This window comes from Triturus cristatus, chromosome 3_2, assembly GCF_964204655.1.
Source record: "Triturus cristatus chromosome 3_2, aTriCri1.1, whole genome shotgun sequence".
Lineage (NCBI taxonomy): Eukaryota > Metazoa > Chordata > Amphibia > Caudata > Salamandridae > Triturus > Triturus cristatus.
This window is the reverse complement of record NC_140584.1, coordinates 301,277,543-301,302,916: the sequence shown is the minus strand read 5'-3', so window position 1 is coordinate 301,302,916 and position 25,374 is coordinate 301,277,543. Positions and strand designations below refer to the sequence as shown.

The 25,374-nt window shown below is 43.4% G+C and overlaps 1 protein-coding gene across 3 annotated transcripts in view; it reads left to right on the top strand.

Annotated features, from left to right (window-relative positions):
- LOC146857210 (trophoblast glycoprotein-like) overlaps positions 1 to 25,374 on the top strand; it is a 91,933-nt gene that overhangs the window by 12,394 nt on the left and 54,165 nt on the right. Inside the window, exon 1 of one of the 3 annotated variants that reach the window (XM_085647690.1) lies at positions 3,493 to 3,624. The exons of 1 other annotated variant lie outside the window; for it this stretch is intronic. The gene's annotated coding sequence lies outside the window, so the exon portion shown is untranslated. Of the gene's footprint in view, positions 1 to 3,492; positions 3,625 to 17,546; positions 18,016 to 25,374 lie in introns of those variants that run through there. One more of the 3 variants, XM_085647691.1, reaches the window with a different exon arrangement.

The window sequence follows — 25,374 nt, the reverse complement described above, 5'->3', positions numbered from 1 at the left end:
GTCTGTCGGATTTCACCTAGGATTTTTACATGCACACACAGACTAAAACACATACACCCGCTCTCTCTCCTCTATGTTTTGAAGCTCTTATAAAGTGTTGGTTATTATATAAAATATTTTGTTTTATGTACCGCTAACAATCTGCACTGCTCTCACTTTCCACTGCCCCCTTAGGCACACCTCGTGTTCTGCTTCTCAGAAAATGTATGTTAACAAGATAGATATGTTTGGGGTGGAGCCTCGTGCAGGATGAGGTCAGCCAAGGAACCTTGGAGAAGGAACGTTGGGGAGGTTTGAAGATCTGAGGCAGCGGCAGTTACAATTGACTACTTATTGGATGAGGTGACATGGAATAAACTTAACCTTACCTGCATACTCGCGTTGTCCCTTCGTCTTCTGTACACCACAATTCTGGCCATGCTGGATGGGATACTGCGTAATTCACCTCAACAAGGCGAGTAGCTGAAGCTTGTAGGCAACGTCTGGAAGATTCACTTGACGGTTGCTGGGATGGATCGGTTTGGTAGTCAATGTCGTTTTCTTTGAGTATGCTGTCAAAGGAGTTCATGGTTCTTCGTTAGACCCATGCACAGTGCTGTGTTAACGAGCCCTGGCGGAAGCGTCCAAGGAGCTCGTGTGAGATCAGAAGCACTGCGCCGTTTAAACAGCGGGTTGTTTGTTGCTGTTTGTGCACTCAATCTTCTCAAAGTATGTTTGCGTTGTTTGGTTAGTGCTCAGAGGAACATCTTGTTCGCCATCTAGCACCCTTTGATGCGTTGGTGTTACAGAGTGCATGCAAGACCGCAGAGGACCGTCCTTTCGCCCTCTTGCTCCCACGTCTTTCCCTGCTGTGTGCATGTGCGGAGTCACACGGATTGGCTTGAGCGCGTAGCTTAGTTTTGTTTATTTAAATTGAAGAAACAACTAAACTGTGTGCCTGTTTCTTTCCCTGGTTGGAAAAGTTATGGCTTATTTGATTGTGTGAAATTCACGGAGGAACGTCAAATTCGCCCTCCTTTCTCTGACCATACCTGGTTCAAGAACCTTGACAGTTAATGATGGTTCAGCACACAGATAAATGTTATGTTTCTTCATTTTATTTTCCTTTAGTCACAGTACTGTATTTTGAAGGGAGTTTGGAAATGAATTTTACATGGCCAAAGTCTTTTTTTCACCATTGTGCAAGTTTGCTAAGTTGCTTCTCAAACTTTTCTTGGATATTCTTTAGTGTTTTTTTGTGGAAATTCCATCTTGGCTTATGCACTCAGCTCTGGTGTAGCATAATTTTATGCAATAACTATTTTGTTTGCTGATTAGTAAATGTTGTCGCAACAGGGGCAGAAAAGGTTTTAAAACTAAGACCCAGGAAATGTGTCAGGAGGTGTTGCTACAAGTGGGTGATGGTTTATTCCTTCAGAGGTTGTTGGTATTAATGGTAAGCAAATCTCCATGAAGTTTGACTCTTGTTCTTGTATTACCATCATCTCCAAACAAACCTTGCTTGACGTGTTTGTGGGAGGTAAGGATTTGTTACCTATGGCCACATGTAGTACCTATGGATTTTATTGTAGCCTTGGCCAAGATCTGCCTTAAAAATAACTTTTTTGCCTTTAAGGATGAATTGTACACCCAAGTGAAAGGCGTAGCAATGGGTTGTTGTTTCGCCCCGGAGATTGCGAATCTTGTTATGGACGCCTTCGAGAGGAAGTTTATTTTTCATGATGCCACACCTTTTAAAACTCATATTGCCCGATGGATTAGATTCATCGATGACATTTTTATGATATGGTCAGGGACCCAGGAACAACTTGTGGTGTTCCACAACTGGCTGAACGCTCGCTTAGTGGATCTTACATTTTCTATTAACCACATTAATGTCAAAATCAACTTTTTAGATGTGTGCGTGTGTAACAACGAGGGGATGCTAGAAGTATGTCTTTACACTAACTAAGCCTACAGATCGTAATACTTTATTGCATTTTACTAGCGGTCACCCTAGGACCCTTAAAGAGAATTTGCCGTATGGTCAAATTTTAAGGATCCGGCGTAACTGTACGAATAAAACAGATTACTTTGAAAATGCTGAAAAACTACAAACCAAGCTATGTAATAGAGGTTATCCCAAGAAACTGGTTGGAAATGCATTAAAAAGAGCATGGTTCACTCCACGCAAAACTTTATTATCTCCTAAGGAGAAGCAGGTATCGGACCGAATGACATGCGTGCTGACCTATAACCCAAAAGCAAACAAAATAAAACAGATCATCCTAAGAAATTGGAGGTTAATTCAGCAATTTGATATCCCTAAGCCGTTGTTTGCATTTCGCAAAGGAAAGAATATTCGGCAATATTTAGTGAAAGCGTCACGGTCAATCCCGCCTAAGGGTAACCTATGAAACATGTTGGGTCTCCCACCGGTAGTTGGACATTTTAAATGTAACAGCTGCGGGGTTTGCCCTTACATGACCAACTCAAAATATGTAATGTTGAATGATAAAAAACACATTCAAACGAACTTTTCGAACTGCAATACGAGAAATGTTGTGTACTATCTTACATGTCCTTGTGATAAGGTATATATAGGACAAACAACACAAACAGTGAAGATGAGGATAATGCAACATCAGTCCAGAATTCGTTGTAAAACACAGGGAACCCCTTTGGTTCAGCATTTCAGCGAATGTAACCACAATGAAAAGAATATCAGGTGGTCGGTACTCCTGGTGGTGAAACCCCAAAATAAGGTGGCTTTACAAATGACCTTAAACAAACTTAAAGCGCGTATGATAGAAAAGTATCAGACTGCGAGGTTGGGTTTGAATGACCGGGACGAAATATGGGCACTAATTTGACCAGTATACCTTTGGTGATGCTCCTATGCAAGACACGTCGGGTAGTTTACTCGAACGTACTATATGTAAATATGTATAATATTTCTGTATAGCTTAGCGATACTGTTCTCCACAGATTTTGCTTTGATTATATATTATGTATAGTTTTGTGTAATATATGTGTTATTGTATGAAACATATTTGTGCTTTGTTCACCAATAAACAATATGTTTAATGGTGATTGTTGACTTTTTATGGACTGTTAATAGGCGTTCTAGAGATTGTAAGTCCATCTCTGTGCCGATCCGGGTCCAATGTGTTGTCACCATACTTTTTGGTTCTCTTTAGAGAGTTCCTGGTTTTGCAATTATTTCTTGGAATTGTGCGTTAGTTTGCTAGAATAGGAAGATATTTTATTTTTCTTTGTTTTGGTACACTATTTGTTTTTGGGGGGTGGGTTCATTTTTAAGTTAGTTGTTCGCCCTCACTGCATTCCTATAATGTTTCGTTGTAGAATCCTGATGAGCTGAGAGCCTATGCGCCACAGGGTCAGTCCTGTGTCTGTGGTTGCGTTTTGAGCATGGGAAATGTGAGTGCTTTTTTTATGTTTAGCAGCCTCGACAGCACGAACAGAGTAGTCCCCTGTCTAATTTGATAGTTGGCCCGACGCGCGTCCCGATTACGTGGGATGCTGTGTTATTTTATTTAATGGTGCTCGCCCGGGAAGCTGGCGCTCGTCTGGCTGGCCCGTTTTAGTGATTTAGCCGAGTGATTTACTCACGGCTTGATTAAGGTCAGTAAATAGGCCATGTTCAGTGCAGTGGCCGCGATTTGTACGTGTAAGTTGAGAGCAGCCGGTGTGAAAGATCATGTTTTGTATGGAACCTTTCTTGTTCCCGATTATTTTTTAGAAATATCCCTGGCTTCGGATGAAGCGGCCTTTGACCTGTATAGTAACGCGTGTGACTAGGCGTTTTAGTTACGTTAAGTGTTCTGCACGATAACATTCTGGTGCGAGGTATGGCACCCTGATTGGTGTTGCGTAAGTGAGTGCTCATTTTCTAGCCGCATTGTTTTATTTATTCTCCTGCTTGTGCATTGGAGGTGTGCTTGGTAGGTTTGCTGTGTGAGTACAAGTTGTTAAGGGGGCTGTTTAATTATATTGGGTAACTCCAAGGTCATTGGGTGCGGACTCAATCGGAGCACTGGTGTCTTTGTATTGCTTATTTGCACCAATGTGCATGTGCAGTTATTCCATGCAAGTCTTTTCCGGTGACACAATTTTTTTTGTTTTGCGCGCGTTTTTTTTGTGTTTTTTGCCTTTTATTATTAGTTTTCACTTTTACTTTTCCTTCGGTGACCCACATTTGGCTTAAGGTGGCACAGAGATTGAGACAGTTTGAATAATGATTCCATACTTTATGTGAGATTTTGCATATTTTTGTAGGTCCTTAATTCACCCTGTCCAGAGGAGGCCAAGATTGTTCTGGAGGCCGAAACACGACCGCGTCGACACATTATAAAAAGAGTAGTCTGATGAAATTAGTGGAATGAATTTCTGAATGTATTTTATTTGACACAATCTTGAAATTCAGGTTCATGATTAAGTAGAACCTATTGTGCTTTATATGACTACCTCAGAGTGTACTTCCTGTATGGAATAGGTGGACACTCCTTTCTTGTTTTGACTTTTTGGGTGAAAAGCAATTACCTATTATGTATTATTTGTATGAATATTTGCTTGTTTTTCTTTGTCTTTTGTATATAATTGTTGTATATATGTGTTTATATATGTGTATACTGTATGTTTGAAAATAGTGTGATAAAACAGGATGAAGTATCTCCCTGGATTACTATAATTAAAATTTGTAATCATGTTTTCAATGGTATGTGATCGTTGCCTATTTTAAGCATGATATTGAATTAGAGGACATTGTCCCTATTATAGGAGAATTTATAGTCCCCTATTATAAAAGAGTATAGATATCGATCCCTCCTTTCCATTTTGTGTACTTACAAGTACCTGTGGACATACAGCCTGGAGGTTATGGAGGAACAAGGATAGAGATGCTTGGGTATTTTTAAGCTGATATTAGTCTTGGTGCTAATGTGACGTCAGGCAAGATATATGGCTCAGGTCAAGGTGATAACCTTTCGGGGTCTGTTCACCAGAGTAAGCTAGGTGTAAGTTTGCATCATAACAGAGTTTCCCAGGTCCAAGTTGATGAAGTTTCTGTTAGTAATGACAAATTTGTTAAGGACTTTGGTAGTCTATTTCAAAACAAATGAGGGAAGTTACTAGGATATAAGCATAAGATCAAGCTTAGAACAGATGGTCCCCCCACCGTGGCTAAAGTGCGCAGAGTTCCCCTCCACATGCAAGCAGCCATGGAAGAAGAATTGGGGAGGTTGTATGACTGTGGGGTGATTGAACCAGTGGAAGCAACAGAGTGGCTGGCTCCCATTGTTGTGGCATGCAAAGGCAATGGTGATTTTCATCTTTGCGTGGACTTGCGGGCTCTCAACAAGGAGGTGATTATTGACAAGTTCCCATTGCCCAACATTGAAGAAATGGTATCTACTTACACTGGGGCACGGATATTCTCATCCCTTGATTTAGTGTCAGCCTACCACCAGATTGAACTTCTTGAAGATTCCAAGATCTTACAGCGTTTGTTACCCCTTCTGGAACTTTTCGGTTCAAGAAGATGCCTTTTGGACTGATTTTAGCCGCAGCAGTGTTTCAGAGGATTATGGGAAGAATTCTGAAGGATTTGCCCGGAGTGCAATGTTATCAAGGTGACATTATAGTTTTTGGGCCATCCGTTGTTCAACATGATCACTGGGTTAGGAATGTTTTGAGGAAGTTGCACCCTCAATGCCGAAAAAAACAGATTTGGTGTTTCAGAGGTCAGCTATCTAGGATACAAAATCTCAGTCTGGTATTAAGCCACGTTCGGAACTTGTGGAGACTATTAAATTGTTAAAGGCTCCCAAGTCAAGGGAGGAACTGGCTTCTTTCCTTGCCATGGTTGAATATTACAGCAAATTTATGAGAGACTTTGCCAGCAAGACATTTTGCATGAGGAAACTGTTGAGGAAAAATGTGGAATTTATGTGGGACTCACAATGTGCCAATGAGTTCTATGCTGTGAAATGAAAGTTAAGTGATGCTCCTTGTTTAAAAGCCTACGATCCTCTGGGTGACACGCGTGTGGTAGGTGATGCCACTTCCAAAGGTTTTGGGGCTTTATTGATTCAAGTCAAAGATGGTAAGGTAAATCTGATAGCCTGCATGTCACGGACATTGAGAGATGCAGAATGCAATTACTCTGTCATCGAGAGGGAATCCCTTGCGGTTCATTGGGCCGTTAACAGGTTCAGGCAATTTCTGTGGGGTACCAGATTCACTGTCCATACTGACCACAAGCCTATAGTTGAGATATTCTCTAAGAAAGGACTTGACCCTATCTCCGCACGCATCAGGAGATGAGTAGTTAGCTTGCAAGAATTCAGTTCTGATGTACTGTATGTTCCAGCAGCAAGCAATCACTCTGCTGATTGTTTGTCCAGGTTGGTGAATGTCACCATTTCTGATGTGTTAGTGAGAGATGACTCGGATGAAGATGAAGTGGTGAGTGTGTGTGAAGTTTCCTATTGAACTATTTCCAAAAAAAGAGTGGCTGGACGTATTGCTTCTGGAAGAAGAGATGACTCTGATTATCCGGGTTGTGAGTTTGGGTAAATTAAGCTCTACTGAGTTGGGATGTTACAAAGCGAGGTGGGAAAAAAATCTTGAGGAACTAGCTGTCGACAGAGGATTTTAGTTGAGAGGGACGAGGTTAATTCCACCCAGGAATTTAAGACAGAGAGTTCTGCAACTTGCTCATGAGGGTCACGTGGTTTTGCAAAGTCATCCTGTGCCCTGGGCACCCCCCAACGTTTTGCTGGCTGGCTGGTACTAACTGACTCTGACTGACCCTGGGCTCTGCCTAACCAGGCCCAGGGCCAGTGCTATGCTGAAAACACTTAGAATACAGTGAAAACACCTACATACACTAGGGTACACTAAGGGTTGGGGTACCCCTGTGATTGGTATGACCTACTCCATAGGGCCCTAGTACATAATAGAGCAGGGGTATTGAAACTACCTATCAGTCCTTAGTAAAATAATAGGCCATGGCAGTTAAGAGGCCAGCAGGCCTCTCTGCACTTGCACGTGTGCCCTGCTGAAGTCTGAGGTATTTTTAAAAATGGCTCTGTGCTACAGGACTGCTTTTAAAAAGTAAATTGGGCCCAGACTCGACTTTTGTGTTTGGGTCACTTAAAAATGGTTAACCTACAATGTTTGGGCATATTAGGTAACCCTCGGGTATCCCCTAGGTATCCCAGGGGTGGGGGGTCAGGTATCTACCAGGTGGACCCTTATAAAATGAGTTTTATATGCCCTGGGTAAAGTGAAATTGCACATTTCACTCCCCACATTGTGATAAAGTGCTGCCCAAAATCGACTTTGGTGGTAGGACCACTGCGGAGGGAGGATCTGGAATATTTTTGCATATTCAGAAGCTCTAAAGTCTCCCCTAGGTGTTCCTAGGGTGGGGGTCCTGTTGATATATATAGCGTACTTATAAAATATGTTTTTATAAGCCCTGGTGCTGGACAAATGGCCCAAGTCACTTTTCTCTTTGCAAATCCTAGGCCATAGGTTAACATTGGAAAAGGTTATTAGTTAATAACTAGAGAAAGAAAAGCCATAAAACTAGTATTAAAGGACTCAGTAGAATGGTAATGATAAATTCAACAATATGGTATTGTTGAATTTATTGTAAAATGTACAGACAAGAAGTTATAAGACTTCTTTTGTCTGTAAACCAAAATTCAACCCTGTGCTGCTCTGCCCTGATTGGTCAGAGATAAGTGGGTGAGACTGGCTGCTTTGAAGAGGTGATCAATGACCCTTGGGGTTAGAAAGCCTCTCAGGGAGGAGAGGTTGCTGAGCATAGGAATGCCAGAGCAGGGGGAGGAGTCATAAACCATGGACTTTAAGAGTAAGGGAGGTCCACAGGGTCATTTACAACTCTCCTCTTTGACCCAAGGAAGATGTTAGGTTTCAGAAAGGAATGAGCAGATGCAAGGGGGAGAGGCTATGGATAATACACATCCTAGGGGGGTGTTTGGCCAGCTCTTCTCTCCCTGCTGAAACTTCAGACAGATTGAATTTTAGAAGAATAGTGGTTTCTTGGTTAGCATTTTGCCACACTCTGCAGGAAGTGGTCAGACCTTTGGGTGGAACCCTGCAGCCCATTGGACAGGAGTGGCCTCCTGCTTGACCCAGAGAAGTTGGAATATGTATCTGAGAAGGGCAGAGACCCTCAGATCTGAAACTTAAGAGAATCAGAAGGGTCTGCTCTGAAGAGTTCGATGGTCCTTTCCAAAGGCCTGGACTCTGAAGATTGAGCCTTTTTGCACCATTTGAAACTACAGCACTGTGGATCAAACCTGCTTCAAAATGGACTAAAGAGTGGACTCCCTGCAAGCTACAAGTTAACAGAGCTCACCTGGACATCACCACAAAGAATCCCTAACCTGGAGTACTACCAGTGGATTTGTAAGGGTTTTGTTCAAGTGGATTGTGGGAATTGGCGTTTCACACTTTCAAGGACCCTCTTGGAGATTTCAGAACCTTGGATTGTGTGTTGGATACTTTGGGACCCGCAAGAAGAACTTCGGGAAGGATTTCTAACTGGACCCAGCCTGCTGGAGAGGGCTGCACAAGACTGGTTAGAGATCCTCCAGAACAATTGCTAAAGGTGAATGTTTCCCTGTCAGAAGCAACAAAATGACCAAAAGGGGCACTGTTGGTTTCTAAGCACTAGAAAGTGACTAATCTTTAAAAGTCATATCTCTAGTTCCCTACAGTGGATTGTTTTCGTTTTGGTGTCATTTAAAAGATAAAAATATTACCTATTTTTACAAATTGGTGTTGGATTTTTATTTTGTGTTGTGTCTTAATTATTTACTAAATTGGTGTTTTTAAATGCTTTACATACCTGTCTTTGAAGTTAAGCCTGCCTGCTCGCAGCCACGTTACCCAGGGTTGAGCATAGGAATAATTTCCTAAGACCTATTCTGAGCCCTATACTGTGTTAGTGGCCTTATTGCTAGTGGCAGACCTACATTTGCCCCTACCAATAATCCACTTTCCAACATATGGGCATTGTGAAAACCAAGGCAAGACTTCAGAGAGACTTTTGGTGACCTTCTCTTGACCATGACATTGAGTGTATTGTAAGAGATTGTATGAAATGTGTAACTTGTGACAAAGGCCTCAAAACTAATCAGTTACCTTTGGTTTGTCATGTTCTTCCGAAATACCCCTGGGAGGAGGTTGCGATGGACATTTTGGGACCCATTAAGGGTGAACATGCCACTCCTTTCATTACTGTCATAATGGACCTGCATTCTAGGTGGGTAGAGGTGTTGTGTGTACAAGACTTTACTTCCTCAACAGTGATCAGATTTCTCTAGGGTGTGTTCAAGAGAGACAGTTTTCCCAGATTTTTAATCACAGATAATAGAGTTCAATTTTGCTCATATGAGACAGAAATGTACCTGAAGGAGTGTGGTATTGAGCATAAGAAGGCTGCTTTGTATCATCCTGAAACCAATGGTGCAATTGAGAGGGTGTTCAAGACATTTAAAGAAGGCATACAGCTGGTGAGAGTCAATAATCTGGATTGGAAGAAAGAGTTGTCCAATAGGTTTGATGGCTATCGTTTTTCTCCGCATGGTTCCACTCGTAAATCCCCTTTTGAATTATTCAAGGGACGTACTCCCTCAACACGCATGTGTCCTGGTTGGATGTTCTGGAACAAGGGCTGTGTTGATAATACACCGGGAGAACGGAGGGAGAAGGAGATTTTGGCTCAACATAAGAGAAAGGAGTATTTTGACACTAGCAAGCATGTGAGAAATGTTGTGGTTAAGGTGGGTGATTTTGTGAAAGTAGAGCACCCAAAGGGTGCTCAAATGGGTCCAGGTTCACAAGGAAGTTGCAAGTGATCAAACGTTTCAACAATGATGTTAAGACACATGATGGTCGCATATGGAACAAGTCCAGGGTTGCTGTTCTTAAGCAGCCACTTGCACCCTTACTTCCTGTTCCCTCTAATCCACAACTGGTTGGATATGGGTTGGGTGGTTCTGACCTGCAGGTTGCTCCTGGCTTTTCGTCTGAAACTCACAGGAGAAGTGTTAGAGTGATCAGGACACATGCATATCTTAATGATTTTGTTGTTTAATGTCTTTTCAGGCATGTTCTCACTTCCTTGTTCTTTTTCATCTCCTGATTTTCTCATGAGTTTCATTGCTATTGATGTATTCCCCCTGGGGGTGGGTGCTGGGTTTTGTGTTCATGTTTTTATTTTGTTTTGTTTTGTATGGGAGGGAGCAGTGTGGCGTGGAGCCTCGTGCAGGATGAGGTCAGCCAAGGAACCTTGGGGAATGAACGTTGGGGAGGTTTGAAGATCTGAGGAAGCGGCAATTACAATGGACTCGCCGTTGGATGAGGTGACATGGAATAAACTTAACTTTACCTCCATACTTGCGTTGTCCCTTCGTCTTCTGTACACCACAATATGCTAGCATGATTGTTGGTAAATCTGCAGCTCACACCCTGCCTAATCTTAGTGATCAAGCTACACCCATGGTTGCAGGTCATATGGGCTGTTATTTAAATGGTGGGCAGAGTCTTCTGAAGAGATGGATTATAATCCTTGTTTTTCTGGTTATCCGACGGTGTTATCCTGGGCACATCTCATTATCTTTCCCTGCTCCTCGTTTAACTTTAGGTGGCAAATTCGAATGCACCTTAGAAACGGTCTGAACGCCAGCACAAAAACAGTACATTGAAAGTTGGACATGCACAAACGTCACTTATATGAAATGAAATGAAATGAATCAAATGAAAAATATGCTTATATAGCGCATGGCTACCCGGAGGCATCCCAGCGCTGCGGAATACGAGTCAAGGAGACGGCGGAGTTATGGAAATAGCCATGTCTTGAGTTGTTTTCGGAATGACAGATGATTGGCTTCCCTACGAATGAAGAGAGGAAGGGTATTCCAGAGTCTCGAGGCGTTGTAGGAAAGAAGTCGACCTCCTGACCGAGCCCTTCTGATTCTGGGGACCTCCGCTAGATGAAGTTGGTCTGAGCGGAGACTTCTGGTGGCTTTATAAGGTTTCATTAGGTTTTTGATGACGGGAGGGCCTTTATTATGAAGGATTTTGTGTGCGATACAAAGGGCCTTAAAGTGTATTCTCTCTTGTATTGGAAGCCAATGGAGTGTCTTCAGGGCAGGCTTGACTGAGCAACGGTTATTAATGCCTGTGAGTAGCCTGGCAGCTGAATTTTGGACAACCTGAAGTTTGGAAATGACTGATCTAGGCGCGCCCAGATAAAGGGCATTGCCATAGTCCAACTTGGAAAGGACGAGTGCCTGAACCACAAGCTTTCTTGAATGGGCAGGCAGAAGAGGGAGTACTTTCCGTAAGGTGCGAAGCATACCATAGCAAGTGGCGGCCGTTTTTCTTGCTTGGGTTCTAAAAGTGAGGTAAGGGTCAAGCCATATGCCCAAGCTTTTTATTTCCTGTTTGGGTAATGGCGCGGGCCCCATACATGATGGCCATGAGTTGCTGGGATTGAAGCTTGCTTGATTGCCCAGCAGCATGAGCTCGGTTTTGTCACCATTAAGCTTAAGGTGAGAGAAACTCATCCAGCTGGTAACTTCTTTAAGACACGAGCAGAGATTGGTGGAGGACTGCTCTTCCTGATTCAGGGCCACAATGAGCTGGGTGTCATCTGCGTAGGTGACCAGTTGGATTCCAAAAGGGGCAACTATCTGTGCTAGTGGGGACATGTAGACATTAAAAAGAGTGGGGCTCAGGGAGGATCCCTGAGGTACCCCGCATTGGAGAGGTACTGGTTGGGACCGGATGTTCCCTTCAAATACCTGGAAGAATCTTTCTTCCAGGAATGACTCCAGCCAAGACAGGGCTTTACCTGTTTCTCCCACATTTCTGAGACGGTGAATCAGAATACGATGGTTCACCGTGTCAAAGACTGCACTTAGATCTAGGAGGATGATGGCTGAGGATCCTCCAGCATCAAGAATCTTCCGTGACTCTTCCACTACCGCTATTAATGCAGTTTCAGTGCCCTATATATTGTATTGTATTGTAATTGCATTTATATAGCGCTTACTACACCTGACGAGGCGTCGAAGCGCTTTTTCGGCGAGTAGCACGCTACTCCGGGACCCATAAAGGATTAGTGTTGAATTAGTATAGTGAAATATGAAAGTAATTAAAGTGGTAGATAGGTTAGTCAGTTATTTGGATTCGGAAGGATAGAATAGGAAAAAAGGTTTGTATTTATATAGCGCTTGTTACCCCTCAAGGGGTGTCGAAGTGCTTTTCTGACGAGTAGCACGCTACTCCATAACCCATAAAGGATTAGTGTTGAAAATTAGCATAGTGAAATATGAAGTAATTTGAGTGGTGGATATGTTATTCAGTTATTTGGATAGAGAAGGGTAGCGGCAGGATAGAAGAGGGAAAGAGGTTTGTATTTATATAGCGCTCGCTACTCCTGATGGGGTTTGAAGTGCTTTTTTGGTGAGTAGCACGCTACTCTGGGACCCATAAGGATTAGTGTTGAATTAGTATAGTCAAATATGAACGTAATTTGAGTGATGGATATGTTAGTTATTTGGATTGAGAAGGGTTGGGGAGGGGTAGAAAAGGGAAACGGTTTGCATTTATATAGTGCTTGTAAACCTGATGGGATGTTGAAATACTTTATTGGCGAGTTGCACGCTACTCCGGAACCCATAAAGGATTAGTGTTGAAAATTAGTATAGTGAAACATGAAAGTAGTTTGAGTGGTCAATGTGTTATTCGGTTGGATAGAGAAAGGTAGCAGAGGGATAGAAGAGGGAAAAAGTTTTGCATTTATATAATGCTTGCTTACCTCTGATGAGGTGCACTTTATTGGCGAGCAGCGTGCTACTCTGGGACCCATAAAGGATTAGTGGTGAATTAGTATAGTGGAATATGAAATTTGAGAAGTGAACATGTTAGTCTGGTATTTTGATTGAAAAGGATAGTGGAGGAATAGTAGAGTGAAGGATTTTGATTTTTTTTGGGGGGGGAAGGTCATAGCAGTGGGAGGAGGATTTTGGATGAGTAAAAAGGGGTTGTGGAGGGAAGAGGCAGAGAGAAGCGTTTAGAAAGGTTTGTTTTGGGGATCGGTATAATAAAAGAGGTGTCAGTTGATGCAAGGGGGGTAGAGTAAGGGAGAGTCTAGAAAGAGTTATTTTGGGGATCATAGTAGTGGTATGGTAGCTTGGTATGCAGTTTGAAGGAACTGGATATGTGGACAACGTTTTACCGATGGGCTCCATGAATTCTTGATAGCTGTTTGAGTATTTCAGTACTTTTTTTTTTTTACAGTCAGTGGTAATGAAGAAGGCAGATTATAAGTTGATTTAACATTTCCCTGATGACTTTCTGTTTGTTGATAAGGGTGGTTCAGGCGAATGGTTCTAGGCATCTTTGGGGATTTGGTGGACGCGTTACAAGTACCTCATGCTCTGGAGAAAATAAAAGGACCCTAGCACTGCTCGGATTTTCTTCCGTTTTGAACTTAATACACGGAGGATAAAAGCTAGACTGCCGATTGCCAAAGTGAGAGAAATGTTTTCTTTGTTGGAGGAGGCGAGTGAGGCGCAGAAGCTGGAATTACAAAAAGTTCAAAGCTTTTTGAGTCCTCTTAACTTTGCTTGCAGAGTGGTAAGGGCTGAGAGGTCTTTCTGCAGTAGTATTGTTTTAGCCATGTTGGCCACTGTGCTACCGCACTATGGAGTATGGGTCACGTTAGGCTTGTGGCAGACTACAGATGCTAGCAGCATTTTATGGAGTTTTTTGACATTATAAGCATGTTTTTTTAGAAAGTTATAAAGTGATTGGCATGTGCAGATTTTCTTTGGGTGCGGAGTGTGCTGCTGGTTTTTGCCTTTTCTGGGCGGATGGTGGTGCCCAAGGCAGTGGCCAGGGCACAGACAGATTCAGGGCAGGAACTTTTCGTTTCTTGAATTCTTCCCATTGTTGGAGGTGATTGAAGTGTGGGCCAAGGGGATGGGGAACCGGAGAGTGTATTTTAATGTGGACAATATGACAGTGTTCCAGTTGGTGAAGAAGAAGACGCCAAGAGATTTGAAGGTGCTGAGTCTTTTTAGGAGGTTTATGTGGGGTTGTCTGCATTACAATATTGTCTTTCAAGCAAGGCATGCCCCTGGCGCAAACAATGAAACAGGTGATGCTTTATCTTGTTTGCAGTGGTGGAGGTCTGGCAGTCGGCTACTGAGGTGGAGAAGAGAAAGAACGAGTTACTGACAGACATTTGGTCCTTGGGGAATGAGTATTTTATGTTTGGAGGAGAACTCGGTGTCAAGTAGGAGTAAACATGTTTTCTTTTAGGCATGGATGGAGGTTCTGGAGTGGCACGCAGCAGATAATCAGGAGAGGGGTTCAGAGCAGTATCGGAAGGATGTGATGATTTGTGTTTTTAGTACTAAATGACAAAGATTTGTCTGCAGTTACCATTTCTGGGAAGTTACAGTTTTGTCCTTTTATGGTTAACTATTTTAGAGGTATGACCCTGCTGAATGGGAGCTGGTGAGTAGTGTTGAGGTTATCCCAAGTTCATGGAGGAGGGGAGAAATGTAGGTAAACGGTGTATTTTTTCTTGTTAGTTCGGGTAATCGCGGTATTGGTTTTCTGCTATGACCAGTTTGAGTTAAGGTTTTCAGTCTTTGCATGTTATGGATGTTTTTTGGGTCTTTTAGGATGTCTGCGTTGTTGGTTTTTAGGGACAGGCCCGAATTGAAGTATCATGAAGTGATGTTGGAGATTGAATGAAATGAAGGAAAATGAGTTTTGTAATGCACATGAATGCCCGAGTGCGTCTTGGTGCTAGTCTATCGCAGATAAAAGGAGACAGGGAAGGACTAGTCTTTTATTTTTGTTGCATCTTTATATAGTGCGAACTCGACCCGAAGGTATTGGAGCGCTTTGCACGAGCACCGTATTTACATTACACATTCAGGCACGGGGAGATTAAGTGATTTGCCCAGAATCACAGGATGTGGATGCGACCCCAAGTCTTTAAGTAGAGGCAAGGCATTCCACTGGTTGGTTGTTCCATAGATAAAGCTCCTTCCACCCCAGCAGACTCCTTTGAATGTGGGTACTATAAGACTGACTGCTGAAGAGGACCGAAATGGCCTTTAAGGAGCATATATGATGAAATTCATTTTACAGTAGTCTTGGCCCTCATCATGCAAGGCTTTGAATGCAATGCATAGAGGCTTGACATATAACATGTTGGGATCTTTAGGAACATCAACTACAGGCATGTATTTTTAGGTCTCGCCTAGAGGCGCAGCGCATGCGCTGCTCGCTTTGCGAGGCATGCAGTATACACTGTAGGAGAGGGAAACCCCGTCCACTCCCCGCCCACTTTTTCATTGGCTTGTGGCTTTCTCCTTTATAAATGCTGCCTTCCGATTGGTTTAGAGGCTGCTAGTCCCGCCTTATGACGGCCATGTCTCCTTCCACGGCTATTGGCCCCTTTACTGCGTGTCTGTGGCATCAGCTAACTTGAATTCCCGTCACAAAAACACAGTGATGAATAACTTAAATTAAGTGTGTAAAATTCTTTCCTCTCTATCGTGAACTTGACCTGAAGGTATTGGAGTGCATAACATGATTGCTTTCAGGGCGATTAGGTGATTTCCCCAATTCATATGTTTTTGAGCCGATGCCGAGACTCGAACCTGGCTGCCCATTTAATTTAACAGTGATGCTTTCAAAGGAATTGAGCCACCCGGCCTGTACCCTGTCATGTTATATACGTCCCTGCACATTTCCATTTGTTTGAAACCTGGGTCCCCACAGCTATGGCTGTTGACAGTCTGTACTCCAGCCTGTCACGGGCACAAAGCACCAACAGCAGCGAAAGCATGGGGAAGAAACAAAGGAAAGAACGAGGACAGGTAACCGCTGTCCAGGTGTATCCCCTCTGCCCTTAGCTACCCTCATCCTGACTGGAGGAGCGCTGCTGGGACTGCAGCGCTTCTATCACTGTGCAGCTGCACCGCTTTTTGATTGAAATGTTGGCTTGGCATGTTTTCGGTTGTTTTGTAGGAAGAGTCAGGTGGGCCGCTCTCCACCAATAGAAACACGTATCCTAACTTTATTTCAAATGCATACTTCCCCACCGCGACCCTCGATGTGTGATCCTCGGCTGGCGAGTAAGGTCATCTCTCTGACTCCATTTTACAGTTTCACTAAAGCTGGGAGCACTTAAGAAACAACACAAACCCGGGTGTTACACAAGCGGTGAAAACTTGCGCACTTATGGTTAAAAACATAATGAATATATTAATCTGTGCTTGAATGCAACCAGGCGTGTTATATGGGATTCGATCCTATCTTTAAAGGCTGTGCCCTCGAAGCTGAGGAGCAGGTATTTAGACGGGTTACCCCAGTGTCACATTACCATATTTTGTTTGTGAAGTAGTGTGAAATGTTTCTTGTTAACGGTTTGATTAAGGAGATTTTAATAACAATGAGAATGCAAGCAGCACAGGTAACAACAGTACAGAGTCAATACATCTAGCATGTCACTACAGTTCCATTTAGAGTTATGTCATGTTACTGATTATTTGTATAGGTCTGCGCTCGCTTATTGTTTCGCCTCTAGGTATTTATAAAATTTAACAAACTAAGGAGTGACATGAATGTCACAAATGCTTTTTATGATTTAAAAGCAGGTTTTGGGCCTCAGGGGTTACAGCAGTGGATTTTGCTTCACTAACAATCCTTCTATGTGTTGATAAATGTGCACTCTCTCCGTGTGAATAATTATTTTCCTTCATTGTCACTTCCATAAAGGTTGTTAGCTGTTTGCCCCAATGTCCAACCGATCAGATCTGCTTGAGCTGTGATGAAACTGTATGTGAAGGACCCCTGTCCTTTCTTTCAGGGGGAGGAGGGTAGTTCCAATACCTTAGACGGCTTGGAAAGGCTCCTCTAAAGAGTCTACGTTCAATTCATCTGGCCATTCGAGAGGATTTGCTACGATCAGAAAAGTCTCTCACTCTTAGGAATTCCGGTTTGCGTTTTCAGTCTGTCAAGGGTTAGGTAGACATCTGTTTTCAGGCCACTTGAAATGATCTTGCAGTGTTCCCTTTCTTTTTATTGGTGTATTTTGTAGACACTATCCGTTAGAAATGCTGTATTCAGTCTATGGCTGCATGGATAAACACTTATAAGGTCCCAAAGGCGAGACTGATTGCATTGCAAATGCTTGTTGTATAGGTTTTTCCTTTTTTTCAGACTAAACTCCATGATTCTGAATTAAAGTGTTGGGCGTTATGTGCGTGCGGGAGGACTGCCTGAGTGGGTACCATGGTTAGCTGATGAAACAATGTATACTGGTCGGGTAGGGTTCCTCCTGCGTCTCTTGGTTTCTAGGGACGGTCCCCAGAGGTGAGGAGGGAGCTCTCTGAATGGCTGGATCGGCCTCTGAGTGGGCGTGGCCAGCACCTGGCCCGCCCCGCCTGCTGCTTCCCGGGCTGGATTTAATCTTATTGTGTGCCGAAGAAGCCAGGGAGCAGCATCGAGCGCGAGGGGCAGTGGATCCTGCTGAGTCAAGCTGAGGGACCCTGGGATTGGGAAACCCACAAGGGGGGATATCCGGTCTAGCGCTCACACGGAGCCAGACTGCGCTTAAATCTAGCCTCGAGCTACACATTCAGAAGCATGGGAGCGGCGCTCGAAACCAAAGCGCACTGAGGACAGGCGCCAACTCCGAGCCGACCAAACTCCACTCGGGAGCAGCGCCTCTCAGAAGCAGACTGCACCCAGGAGCTGCGCGCACTCGTAACGGAGCCCACTCAAGACTGCCCCCCTGGGAATCGGATCACACGGGCAATTGGCCCGCACCCGGCAGCGATCGCACCGCCTCTCTATTTGTTCTTCGCTACTCGGCATTCCCCAGCACCTACAAACGTTCCACGAAGTCGCGCTGATCGATTCTGAAGGAGGGGAGGAGAGGTAAGGGGGCGTTGATGAAAGTGGGAGACAATAGGAAAAGTGAGTGTACGGGCAAGGTCTAGAAAGAAGGAACCGTTGCCCAGGGCTGAGAAAGGAGAGCTGGTATACGAAGAGTGGGACAGAGGAGGGGCGAGATCAAAGAGAGACAAAGGAGGCGGGCGAGAGGAAGGGAGGCACGAAAAGAGGGGACCGGGAGAGGGAGACGGAAACGTGGAGTGATGGCAAAGAGGGGAGAGGCAGGAAGAGGGAGAACAAAGATGGAGAGAAAGAAGAGCTGTCAAGTAATGGAAAGAGGAGTAGAGAGAAAGGGAAGAGGCAAGGAAACATTGGGAGGGTAAAAAAGCTTTAGAAAGGGTTGAACTGGAGACAAACTAGAGAGATGGGAGAACATGGATTCAAGAGATGAAAAGGACTAAGACAGACAGGATGAGGAGAGGTGGGTCATGGCCGGCGAGGCAGCGGAGTGATTTCGGCAGTCAGGCTGTCCACCTCTTCCGTTTGTCATGTTCTTCAGCTGTCACTCTAGTGTGTCTCTCCTGCATCCGCCATGGCCACTGCCTCCCCTCCGTCTGCCACTTTTCGTTGCCCGCGTGTTCGTATTAATGAGCTTACCCATATCAATTTGCCTGCATTCGTTTGTCCCCTCTATTTTAAGAGTCTTTCTGTGGCGGTGCCAAGGCACTTTCTAGCGCTAAGCAAAGGGAGTCAGTGAGCTCGTAAAAGAGCAACTCGCTGAATGGAAGTAGCCAGGACTGACCAGGGCGTTAGGACTGGGCGCGATGTCAGGATGTCTGGGGACGTAGCTGGCAGAAGAGGTGTCCCTTCGCCCTCGGTGGTGGTTTGTGTGGTTCTCCTCACGTCTGAGGCTCCAGAGTGTAGCGCCTTGAAGCTAAAAGGAGCGCCTGTCAGATGTTCTGCACCTCGCAGGACGAATTGCCAGGGAGCTCGGTGATGCATTGCTGGGCTAGGGTGCCCGGCTGGCTGCTAGGGGCCAACACCTCGGATATTTACCCACGTGTGCCGCTGTGGAGTGCTCTGGGCCAAGCACTCGCGCTTTATGCACACTTTCTTCCCGATGCATTGCAGAAACGTCAATGTGCGCGTGATGTGGTCGTGGCCACTGGTCGTCAAGCAGTGGTCTGGGCCCCATTTCTCTCCCCCACAAAAAGGATTGGGGAAATGAAAGGGATCAGCCGGGAGGGGCGTGTACGATGAGCACTTTTTTCTGCCCCCGACTGTGAATGCAAACTTCTCACAGGAAGACAGCACAGCGATTTAGTGAAAGAAAACAATCGGCCGCGAGCTGCTCTGTAATGGCCCATCAGTAACTCTGCCTTTGCAGAGTCCAAAATGTTAATGTGTCCTGCGCCGCTAAGTAGCCTAATGTGTCCTGCAACTGCTCAGCATGTCTTGTTAGTTTATCCAACAACGCGTTGTATTTTGGAACCTATAGTCAGGCTCATTGGAATTATGCAATTTTGTGACCATGGCGTTTTCTGCATAATAATGGATTTGTGCCATTTTCCCACATAGTCCACAATCTGCTGCATAATCTTCAAATTTCAATAAAAAACTGATTGTATCCCAAAAGGATGAAAAGTGAGTAAATGTGCAGCAGCACCTGTTGCCGCGCACTGGAAGGTCCCTCACAAAGGTTGACTGGTCACCTTTTTGTTGCCTATTTCTGCATTTGGGAGTCAAAGTGGCACTAATAGCGTTAACATATCTAAAAAATCCAAAATAATGAGGTAATACTAAAATTAAATCTGTCACACCATGTCGTAAAATGTCTTTTCTTGCTGCATAATTTAGCCACTGGCCACATAATTTGATCCAAATTTACCACATAATTCCAGTGGCCCAGCCCATAGTTGGCTCTAAAATATCATAAATATATGCTCAACATATCCCAGCATGCGAAATGCTATTGGCTACAATGCCGAAGCAGGCTGCAGGTATGGTACATGATGTGGGAACATTTGATACCTAGGTACGATGTGAAAAAAAGAAACATTAATTTTTATCAACACTTCTTGGCCCTCTAAATAGACCTGGTTTTCATCCTCTTTTGTGTGCACTGCAGAAACATGCAGTGAACCGCTTTTTCCTACATCCCTTTTTTCTGATTCACTTGTTTCTTGGTGACTTTCTTTTTCGCGTTGGGCTAGGAAGGGTGGAAAGCCTTTTCAATCATGGAAAAATGAGTAAAATCTGCACTGGGCAGACCATTTGCGCAAAAAACATTGGGCATTTCTTCCGTAGGCTGATATATTTTTTCATCCGACATTTTTGGCAGTTTTGTATGCCCACTGCTGCCTCTTCGTCCCTCTTTCATTTTTGCTCATTTGCTACAAAATATTTTTCCTGTCAAGTATGGGATACATTCTAATAGAAAAACGAAGCAAAACATGGCTATTGGGCTATTCTTTTAAAAAGCCCCACTATACCGCAATCACATATGAAATGTTCGGCTTAATTGCTAAACTTACTTTTATTCAATGTCATAAATTGTAGAACATTATGAGTTGAAGGCTGTGCCCCCAAGACCTACCAAACGCTATAGCTTACTAGCAATATTAAACATTTTATATATTAATTATTTTATTCATGATGACATTTTATTTTGGTTTGACCCTAATGTAGTTATTTTACATGGGGTGGGGGTTGCCAGAATTAAAAGTTTGAATACCATTGGTCTATGCCATGGGTACTCGCAAACATTTGCCCAGGGGCCACCAAGTAAGGTCTGTGGTGTGACCGAGGGCCGGGCTGATGGCAGCAGGGTGGCAGTTAGGGATCTGGGTGGGTCAGGGATTGTGTAAGGTCCAAAACAAATGTAAATAAATGAGAGAGCATTTATTTGCAGGTTAACTAAAGTTAAGTGCTGCAGGACTCCGCCGTAGGTACTTCATAACTTCATTTAACCTGCAAATAAATGCTTGCACGTTTATTTAACATTTGTTTCTGAATATTAATGCTCAGCAAGTAAACTGTTCACCAGGGGGCGCTCATGTAAAGGTCAAGAGGACCACAAGCGCCCCGTCCCGGGCCGTACGTTGAGTAGTGGTGGTCCAGGCCAACAATCGGCCCAGTGTCAATGTTCTGTGCTCTTTGGAGTTCAGAGATGCTTTTTCAGAAGCCCTCCTTGGGAGGAGTTGCAGTAGTCCAGCCTGGAATTTAACAAATTGAGCCGGCCAACTAGCCAGTGTGTTGTGAGCTATAGTAACAAAAGAAATTGCCTCATTGGCTGCTGGTTGAATTAAAAAATACAACAATAATTAGTGTTTAGTGGGCCCTCGGGCCCCTGGGCGCTGGTGCAATTGCTTCTGGTGCACCAATGGAAGCTGCACCCCTGTATTACGTGCTGTTACTTTGTGTAGGCAAAGTGGGAGCGCCCCTGTAACTTGTCCAGGTTGCCCTACCTAGTAGACTGCACAGCACCCTGCGTAGTGGCATGTCATTTCCAATGAGCAAGCTTAGGTTGTGTACTCGCTCTACTGGTCTTTTGGATGAAGGAGAGGCATTGGAGATGACAGGGTAGTTAGAAAGATATGGAGTAAGGGGAAATTATTGTGAGGGGTGTGGGGCCCACAGGGCCGATGGCAGTATCGGTTTTATGTTGCCCATAACCAGCTCCCTGCATCCAAACTTCCACATCTTTCAAGCAGATAGCCAGTTCTGACTCCCTTCAAGTTTGCCTGAGAGCTGGGTGCCCTTCGTATATGACAGAACTCCTTGATTCGTCTTTTTCTCTACTTTTCTAGAAGGTGATGGGCTGTGCCAGTCTCCTATGTTTAAGAACAATTTATTGGCCATCTCTCGAGACTGCCATTCTTCAATTTATCTCTTGGTATGTGTCACTATTTCTTCAATTTGAGCCACTCTTGTGTTAATCTTTTCAGGTCAAGTTGTTCTACCTCTTCTGTTTGTTGCTCTTCTGGCCTTGTGATTGGTTTACGCTTCTCTTTAATCACTTCAGTTTGAGGCGAGCTCCGATCTCCTCAGGGTAAATCTCACCCCAGTTTTTACATTTTCACTCCATTTTTACATCTTGCCTCCGACAGCGCATGCATTACCTGCGCTCTTGCATGCAACAAAATATTGTATACAAGGGGCTTGCAGTCGGCCCATTGCTTACCATTAGTTGACTTCATTGTCACTCTTATTTGCTGACTTCTAATTGGCCTGCACATGCTGACTTCACTTCCTCTTCTTTCTTCTGAAGCACTGACCAAGTACTGATTGCTTCATTTTGATTGCTTTCCTTCTGCTGTTCGTGCTGTGATTGAGGTTCAGCTTTTATTGTCACCAAAACACTCAAAGGAGTCACCCCAAAAACAAAGAAAAGGGGACGGGATGCACTTATACCAGTAACAACAATAATTCCCCTCTCTATAAAGACCTTCAATTTTACTTGCTAATTGGTAGAAATGAAGCCTTATAAATGATCCATAAGAAAGTGCAAGGGCTCTCATCTCGTTACCTGTAACAACACCACTCACCTCACTCTTTTGTGATCTCGGGATAAAAATAATATGCGACTTGGCCGCCTTAAAACCACTAACCTACTGGTTGCGTCTATGGACTACTCCGCAACTAATTGACTACCGTAACAGTATGTGTGAGATCCTAGCGCTTAATGGGGCAAAACAACTACCCTGGTTCAGGCACATCGCCGAATGGTGTACACTACTGAACCTGAAGGGTCTGTGGGAGTACCCAGAAAGAGCCACCAAATATGATATCCCTATTCTTAAAGCTACGTACTGGGGTGTAGTAGGGGAGCAATATACCAATAACCAATCAAATGGACAGCTGACATCTAGATTCTCAAATATGAAATTTTGCTCCTCGTTCAAATCTTTTCTTGACTTGATTTCACCCCCCCTTGCCAAAAGTTTGTACATCAGGTTTAGATATGGCAATCTGTTATTGAAATTTTCGGGGAAAGAGGTGACTGGATTAATCTTTGATCTTTGCCCTGCTTGCCATGAAGTTGATGAAACCGAAGAGCATATGTTGTTTATTTTGCACAAAGTATCGGCAGTTACGCAGGAGATGGATTAGACCGATATGTCTCAATCTGGGCGCTGGGCAACATCAGATTGCGTTCAGGATCTTAAAAACTGATACTTCGGGGCCAATAGTCTTTGCTCTTAGACGTTTTTTTATTCTCTTTCTGGCTGATTCGTAAAAAATTTCTTTTACAGGAATAGCTGTTCTTTAATCCTTCCCCACTGTATACTGCATATGTATGTTGTACATCAGTTTGGTACATATAGCCCAGTATCTTAAACTCCTGGTGGCAGTTTCTGTTTCTGTATCCCCCTTTTAGTTTGACTTTGCTGATTGTATTTATGTACATTGTATCTTGTTTTTTAACTCTATTTGGGAAGTTATTTGTACTTGTGCTCGGAATGGTTTAATACTATTTTAATTTTATATATATTTATGTTTTATCTTTGCATACTTTGATGGTGTTTTGTACAAACGACCGAATAAAGTTATATATGATGATGATCCATAAGAACATCTTAAACATTAAATCGCAATCATTTGTGATCGGTAAAATAAAAACATGTTCAAAGTATAATTTATTTCATTTAAACAAACTAGAACAGTCCTTTAGCCCAAAGAACAAATATCTATAAATCTGTAATTGTGTGAGAACTTTTATTCTTCTTCTTCTTCTTTATATTCAAATGATAAGAACAATTTGTTACATAAAAAATACACAAATATATACAGTTTCTACACAGGTTACAATTTCTTCGTTTGAATCATACATCAAATAATTTCAACAACACATTATAAAAATTAATAACATTCTCATAGTATTTAAAAAAAAACACATCAAAACCAATAATAGATGTTATCTCTAGCCAAGGGTATTTTCACTATGATGTGGACATGGGCGCAATTACTTTCTTTATGTGATAGACTTTTTTGCCAAATTACGTTTTTTTTTCTTTTTCACGCATGGGGAGATCAACTGATTAGCTCAGAATTACAGGGGTATTGTAATGAGATATAAAAAGCATTGGCAAACCAAATAGGTCTTGCCTTTGAGACGATTGGCTCTGCTATTGCCTTTTGTTCCTGCTGTACAGAATGGGCCTTGCGGACATTGGCAATAATTTGTAGTTGTGCTCTATAGCAGCGTGGCTCATAATAATAGTATAACAAGCATTGGCATAGCCAATTGGTCTTGCCTTTGGGACATTATAAGTGTTTAGCCATGCAACAGTTGCATAGCTAAATACTTATAAGGTCCCAAAAGCGAGACCTATTGGCTATGTCAAGCGGCCATGCGGCCACGAAAGTGAAAGCGATCGCGATCAAACATCAAAGCGGCCGCGAAAGTGAAAGTAATCGCGGTCAAGCGCGGCACGCGTGCCCGCGCACGTGCACTGTAGCACTAGGCTGGCCTGGTAGCACTTTTTGGAGCCCTCTCAAAAAGTCTCGCCAGACCTGCGCATGCGCTGGGTCAGGCGAGACCTAAAAAAGGACTATGGTGCACCCAGTGCTAATTCACTTAAAAAAAATGCTCTGGCTGCATCTTAGCACTATTAAAAAAAATATTTTTAGCCTCACTGTGAAGCATAGGCGCTGCTGTACACAGTATGGGTACAAAATGTTGCCAAAGCCAATAGCTTTCATAGGCTATAGCTATTGACTTTGCCAATGTTTGTTTGAGTTGAAATCATTCTCTCGTAACATTTACGTTGAGTTAGTAAGGTTTCTTCCAACTGTTAAAGTTTATAAAACACTGGTCTCTCGCCTGATACTTTTTTCGTTCTGTTCAGTTTGTTATTATTTTCTTTTGTATGTTTTCATTGTGTTCCTTTACTCAGGGCGTTACTTGTCGGTCACTATTCTCTACATTGTTTTCTCTGTGCATCGCTTCTGTTTGTTACCGTTGTATATATATTTTCAGTGTATTGATCTTTACTAATTTCTTCAACTACACAACATCACTGTCCTCCAGCTCTGTAGTTTGCTGCTATTTTTAATCTCTTCAGCTTCCTTCCCCTGCCCATTTTTCAGGTTCATTGCTCTCTCTCCATGTCTTTAGTTTGTTACTGTTTCCTGACCCGAAGTTTCTTTGCTCTCTCTCAGCTTCCAGGTTATCATTCCGCTCGTATGTTGGCTGCACTTTTTTTAACATCCAACACCTTTTGTGCATAAGAGAGACTGACTGACTGACTGACAGAGAGAGAAACTGACAGAGAAAGAGAGAGACTGACTGAGAGAGAGACTAACTGACTGACTGAGAAAGACTGACTGGGAGACAGACTGACTGACAGAAAGAGACTGACCGACTGACAGAGAGAGAGACAGACTGACTGAGAGAGAGAC